The sequence below is a fragment of the Chenopodium album genome, chromosome 2, assembly GCF_948465745.1.
Source record: "Chenopodium album chromosome 2, dcCheAlbu1.1, whole genome shotgun sequence".
Taxonomy (NCBI): domain Eukaryota; kingdom Viridiplantae; phylum Streptophyta; class Magnoliopsida; order Caryophyllales; family Amaranthaceae; genus Chenopodium; species Chenopodium album.
Window position 1 is genome coordinate 6,182,354 of NC_137835.1, and position 6,769 is coordinate 6,189,122.

Here is a 6,769-nt window from a genome sequence, read left to right on the forward strand (position 1 = left end):
TGTTAGATTGAATGAAAAGTAAACTCCATTAGATACTTTCGGTCGTTTCACATAAAAAGGTATGATGCATATATTTGATTTTATACTAATATTGATTTATTTTATATAAATGTAAAATTTATTTGGTATTAGTTTTATCAAAAACTTTTGTATACACCCGGTTTACACTTTTTATCAAAAACTTTTGTATACACCCGGTTTACACTAATTTTACTGTACATCGAGCAGTATAAGGGTAACTTTTACCTAATTTTAGGGTAATTTTTTGCCTTTTTTTGGGTAACTTTTAACATAATACAATTTTTATATAAATAGACAATAAGAAAAGTTTTATAATGGTAATTTAATTACATTTAATCACTAATAATTGATTTTTAGTCATTTAAAATGTGATTCTTTACTAATAATTTTTATTTGTATTGGATTACTTTTATGCATATTAGGGTAACTTTTATTTATTTTAGGAGTAACTTTTGATCAATTTAGTCTATCTTTATAGTGGATGTACAATAATTATTGTACACCCAATTTTTTTTAAAGTTTGTGTAGTTTTATTTTTGATAACATTTTAGTGTTAAACATATATTTATTGAGTTTCCATCTTTGACATAGAAAGCTTTCTTAAACAAGATAACTTATTAACTTAATATGTTTAATTTGAATATAGATTATATGGTCCTATTGATCATACCATATCATATCCCTAATATATAAAGTCAGTCTCACAGTCATGTCACGAGACAGTGTCACTTGATATTCTGGTTTTTCTCTAAGTGTCGCGCCACATAGACAAAAAATAGGTATCATTTATTTGTCTTAAAGATTAACTTCTCGTATTAATAATAAACTTTATTATGAATTTATTTAATCTTATGATTTGTTATTGTTATAAATAGGCATTAATTCTAATTAAATAAGAGGTTTGTAACTTCTTTTAGAATTAAATAATGCAAATGCCATAAGTAAAATCGGCGAATAAGATTTTAAAGTTTAAATTAATAAAATATATAATACAGTATTTTGACATTAGGAAATTTATCTAAATATATAATGAATGGGAGAAAATTCCCTTGAAATCTGCATACAAAAACAATATAAGTTGCAAAAATATACAAATAAACGTGCATTGCACGAACTTTATCCAGTAACTTGTATTTAATAATTACAAGCAAGGACTTATTTAGTAAGTACAGAGTACAACCATTGTTGATGCTTATTACGAGTACTCCATCCGTCTCTTTATTAGAAGCCTAATTCCAATACTTATTACACACATAATAATTAAAAAGAATTGAAATAGGTTTGTAATTTAAGGAGTAACATTTAATTTAATTTAATTTAATTTAATCGGGTAGAAATAAAGAATACCCTTACATAGAAAGATAGATGGAATGGTTGGGCAAATGATATTGCGGAGATCGATCAATCTTTATAGCATGTACCAACCAGGGAATAGACATGGAAGCGGACGCAGTGAAAGCCATTGCAACAGCTACGGCCAAGATAACAATCTTCAGTAGCTATGCCGCACGGTTCGCATATATAGTCGGCTGCAAAAGAAGGATTACACTCGAAGCCGTAGCAACATTGTTCATCATCATCGCACAATTCGCCCTCTTTAAGGCATTGACTATCAGTGACCCGCGCTCGTTGGAGCATGATGTTAGCAATTGGGAGAAACTTCTCCTGCTTCTTGGTGGTTTTTTCACCCCCAAATTGCCCCCCCCCCCAATGCACCAATAATCATGGCTATCAAAATTAACATAATAATACACTTCATTTTTATTATTAGTGCTTGCTACCAATAAGCTTGGACAAATGGACACAGGATAACCCAACATCGTAACCGGATACGGCATATATATAATAAAAATAAGTACTACGTAGTACGTACTATCTATTGTAAATAAAGATCAACTTTCTGATATACTACCTCCATTACATATTATTTGCAACGATTAGACATTTCCCCCCTCTACTTTATGTCAAATCGTTGCAAATAATATGTAACGGAGGTAGTACTTGTATCAATTTTGTACACCACCTCAGCTTCCATCCCAATTAATGTTTCAAAAACCTACTACGTATTATCTGTAGAATTAATTATATGAACAACTCCTGCAAACATATTACAAGTATTAAGTACTACCTCCGTTTTTTTTAGTTGACACCGTTTGACTTTTACACTATTCACACACTACACTTTGACTCGCTTTTGTGACTTATAGATACGATAAAATATAGTCATATGATATCTTGTTTGAATCTTTCTAATATATATTTTATTAATATCGAGTACTTTTTATAATTTTACAATGTTGATAATTAGAGCTATTAAACGTTAAAAACATGTGTTGGCAAGCGTAATAATAGAAAGATGTCAACTAAAAAAACGGAGGTAGTATAACGTAAGGTTTAGACTAAAGAGTAAAGACTAAATACAATACGGAGTTTAAAAAATTTTAAATTGTAACTAATTATTTTTGTTACATGTGTTCATAAGTATACTTTTAAATGTTCTTTGGATTGGAGCAATTTTTTTGTTGATTATAAATTTTAGAGAAATTCTCTATGGTAAAATCAAATTTTTTGACACATTTCTTTAGTCACGTTCGTCAATGTACAACTTTAACCTTTAATATTTTTAATTACCGATAAACAAAAATTATACTACATAAAAAGTTGATATTTCAATACTATTATTGAATTTGCAACTTGCTAACCCATGTGATCATGCAAAAAGTAACATAAAGTAAATGAAAGTTCGATTAAATGAAAAAAAAAAGTAATTTATCAATCATGGATTCACATTCGTTTAGTAGACATAAATTCTAATAAGGAGGACATTCTATCCAAAAGAAAAATCAAAGATAACAAAAACGTCGGCGAAAATGCTCCCAAATTGACGGTACAATAAATTAATACTAATTAGTTAACTAAAATTTGGACAAGTAGTTTGAAAAGCAAAATATTAATCTTTGATTTTAAAGTCTAACAACTAAGATGAACATGGACTGTTTTGGCTGTTTTTGTGTAAAGTCATGTGGATTTTCTTTGATAAACTTACTCCTTTGTTTTATGATACTTATTAATACCGACATAAATTTATAAATAAATATCATTTTCTTTACAACTATATACTATATGTATGACGGCAACTCCATGCATTTGTCCCTTTCTCGATCTCTGACGTTTCATTTAAACTACGTGAATGTAACAGTGGTGTATAATGTATAGTTCTATAGTTTCACATGCATGCAGTAATATTTATTGTGCTACCTTCATTCATGTCTCAAATTAGGTGAAATGTATCAATATACAATAGGTCCATACTCCATAATACTACTATGGATCGGATCTCAACTAGTTATGATTGAGCACGTATCAAGTGTTTGGAATAGGTTTAGGAATAGTCGAGCCTTGTGTTCAAATAAATGAGTTGTGTTTATTAGAATGGGCCAAGAGAAAGTCATAGAATCATAGCGAGCTAGTGTCAATCATGCATATATAGAGTCCATGCATGGCCTATACTGTCCTACATGCAGTATCATGTCATGCTGGGCATGGCATATACATGTGACAGGTTCTTGCTGGATTGGGCCATTTTCATGTCGTGCTTGACCGATTAATCCTCAAACTTTAAAAGGCATAATCAAACTCGGCCATCCCCAATTGCCCATCTTTACAACTAATGTATGTAGTTATTATTTTACAAATTGTATTATAAGGTGTCCTGGCCTATATATCACAAATCATATTATTATTGAATCTCATCTACATCATATGTCCGCTACTAATATACTAATATAAATTAATAATGATCATAAAATGTGAGTGTGAGTGACACTGATATTATGATAGGACGATATTTGCTAAGAGTGGTGGCGCATCATCAGGAATGAATGGTGGTGGCCTAAATGCTTGACCTCTAAGCCAATTGTCCAATTTGATGTATGAGTTAGATTTCAACAAGTACATGTATGGTTGTGGCTAAGCTATCTAGGACAATTGCTATGATTGGTGAATCGAGGGGGGAAAAAAATACATAAATTAAAATTAGGTGGACCTCTTTATCAAAAATTTAATGGGTCATAGTCAATATCTTAATTAGCTTGAATACAAGAAATAATGAAGGAAATCCAACTACCCGTATATAGTAGAATGTAGATGGATTGGAGCTATACAAATACAATCAAACGACGAATTAAGTCACATGTAAGCGGGTCCTTTCCACCCTACCAAAGAAAGGACATGGGTTGCCATGTGCTTTGCTACATAGTGAATCTTAAAAGTTTGAAAAAAAAAAAATAAAAAAAAAAAAAAAACACTCTAAAATATTAAAATTAAAAAATCATTTCTTTAGTTAAATAAAGGGTAAAAAAAATTATGTAGCATATTTTTGGATGTTCACCCTACTCAATGCTCTTATACTTTCAAAACTGCTTAATGTTCTTATACTTTCATATTTTATATATTTTTTTTTGGAATTATAAATTTCTCAAATGAGTTCAATTTGGATGTGGTTTGAGGCAAATATACTAGGCTTATGATTGATAACAAAAGTTGGAAAATTAATTAAAATGATGAGAAACTGTTCATAAAATTTAACGTTTCCAATTCCAAATATTTAGTCGTGCACAAGCAAGTAGCAGGGCAATATTGCATTTTTATCCTTTGACTTCGAGCTAATTGATGTGGCAAGCAAGGCTGAATGTGGTCTTAACTATTACGAGTATACAGTTACACCACATCTATCTGAAACTAACAATATCTTAAAATTTTTGCGAGTTATAAATTAAATTGAGATATATACGAGTGTAAATGTGCGTTTAGGATTAAAGTGAGTACTATATAAAGATGTTTAAAAAAATGTTCACCAACACAAATATACGAGCATAAAGTATATATGGAGGAAGTAGACTCTTTATTCTTATAGCTTAAGTTTTGTTTGGTTAAATTTGCAAGTTATTTTAGATTTTGTGAAAAGGTTCCACTATACTATAACCACCAACATTATTGTGTTGGTGTACTAATTTATTTAGTATTCACAAAAGTCAACTTTTTATTTGTTAAAGAAAAAAAAAAAAAAAAAGAAAGAAAGAAGACAAGTGTCAACATGCAAGACGTAACTATTGCAATATAAGTATGCAACAATGGTGATGAGTACTATGATAACCATTATATTCAATTCCTCATGCAACTAATTAATTAAGTTGTTTTCAAATTATTATTTTATCAGTGTACGACAATAGTATAGGGGATTAGGGGTAAATCTCAAAAAGAAAAACTAAAACTGATTAACGTCTGGCATTAATCACACTCTCGGACTAATTAAGCGTGCCACACCTCAAACATCCTCGTCTAAAATTTTATATTAGTGTATTTGATTTGATTTGATATTTAATTGATGTGATTATGTTAATTGGCAAATGGCATTTAATTTCGTAAAATTCACGTTGTGGCATGTTAACTTGCATTGGCAAGCAACAATTGTCTCTTGGTTGGAGTAAATAAGTAAATTTAGGTCAAAATCCATGATTTAATACCCTATAATTGTTTTACTTGGTTCATTGTTTTTGTCAAAAACAATCATTAGTTTAGTTTACCCGCTATTTGGGTGCGGTTGGACTATAAGCACCACGCAAACAAAATATTTGCAATTTGTAACGAAATTAGAGAAGTGCACTGACGATTTTGTCAAGTGTCAACCTAATGATATTTGAGTTTGAATTCATGGTGAGACGGATATAAGTTATTGGATATTTTTAATAATTTTATGAAGATCTTGACTTTAGAAATTTAGATTTAAGAGTTTTTGTACATTTTACATAAGTTTTCGAAACTTTTATATAAGTTATTGTACACGTCAATTTTTGAATTTTTATATATTGGGGTACGTGGACTCACGGTGAAACAAACTTAGGGCCTGTTCATATTTACTTATTTTCAGTTCAGTTCAGTTCAGTTCAGCTCCAATCAGTTCAGTTCAGCTCCAATCAATTCAGTTTAATTCAGTTCAGTTCAGCTCTTAATTTCCCTCTCTCATAAAATATTCATTTCAGCTTAGTTTAGTTCAGTTCAGTTCAGTTCAGCTCCAATCAGTTCAGTTCAGCTCCAATCAGTTCAGTTCAGTTCAGTTCAGCTCAGCTCAGCTCCAATCAGTTCAGTTCAGTTCAGTTCAGCTTAGTTCAGTAAACATGAACATGCCTTTACTCAGTACTTTGTGTACTTGCTCTATGACTCTACACTACTAACATAAACTCACGAATGAACCTCAAATAAAAATACATAATACTACGTAATTAATCGATCGATACCTTGATAAGATAGATAAGTAATAGTCCATAGCGTATTAAATGGTGAAATTGGATTTACATGGACATTTTATTTATTATAATTTGAACAACTCTGTCAGATCCTTAATTATTATTAGTAGTACTAGTATAATCTAATTTGTGACAAAGGGATAATCTAAAATATAAAATTTAACAGTATTAATTAATTAGCTTTTTATTTTTTTTACCTATCTAGCTATGGGGGCCATGTCATATTGGGATGGCCTGGGTTGATGACTTTTCCAAAAGGCCATAATATTATTAATTATTTTATGGGATTCTTTTCTTCCTAAACCTATATTGGCATATATATTGTCTCACATGAAGTTAAATAAAACAAGCAAAGACAAAATTCATCAACTCGTATGTAACATTCTGTTGCCTGAGGAGTGGATTGTCGGTGGTAAGTGGTAGCATTAACTATTTTACTGTAT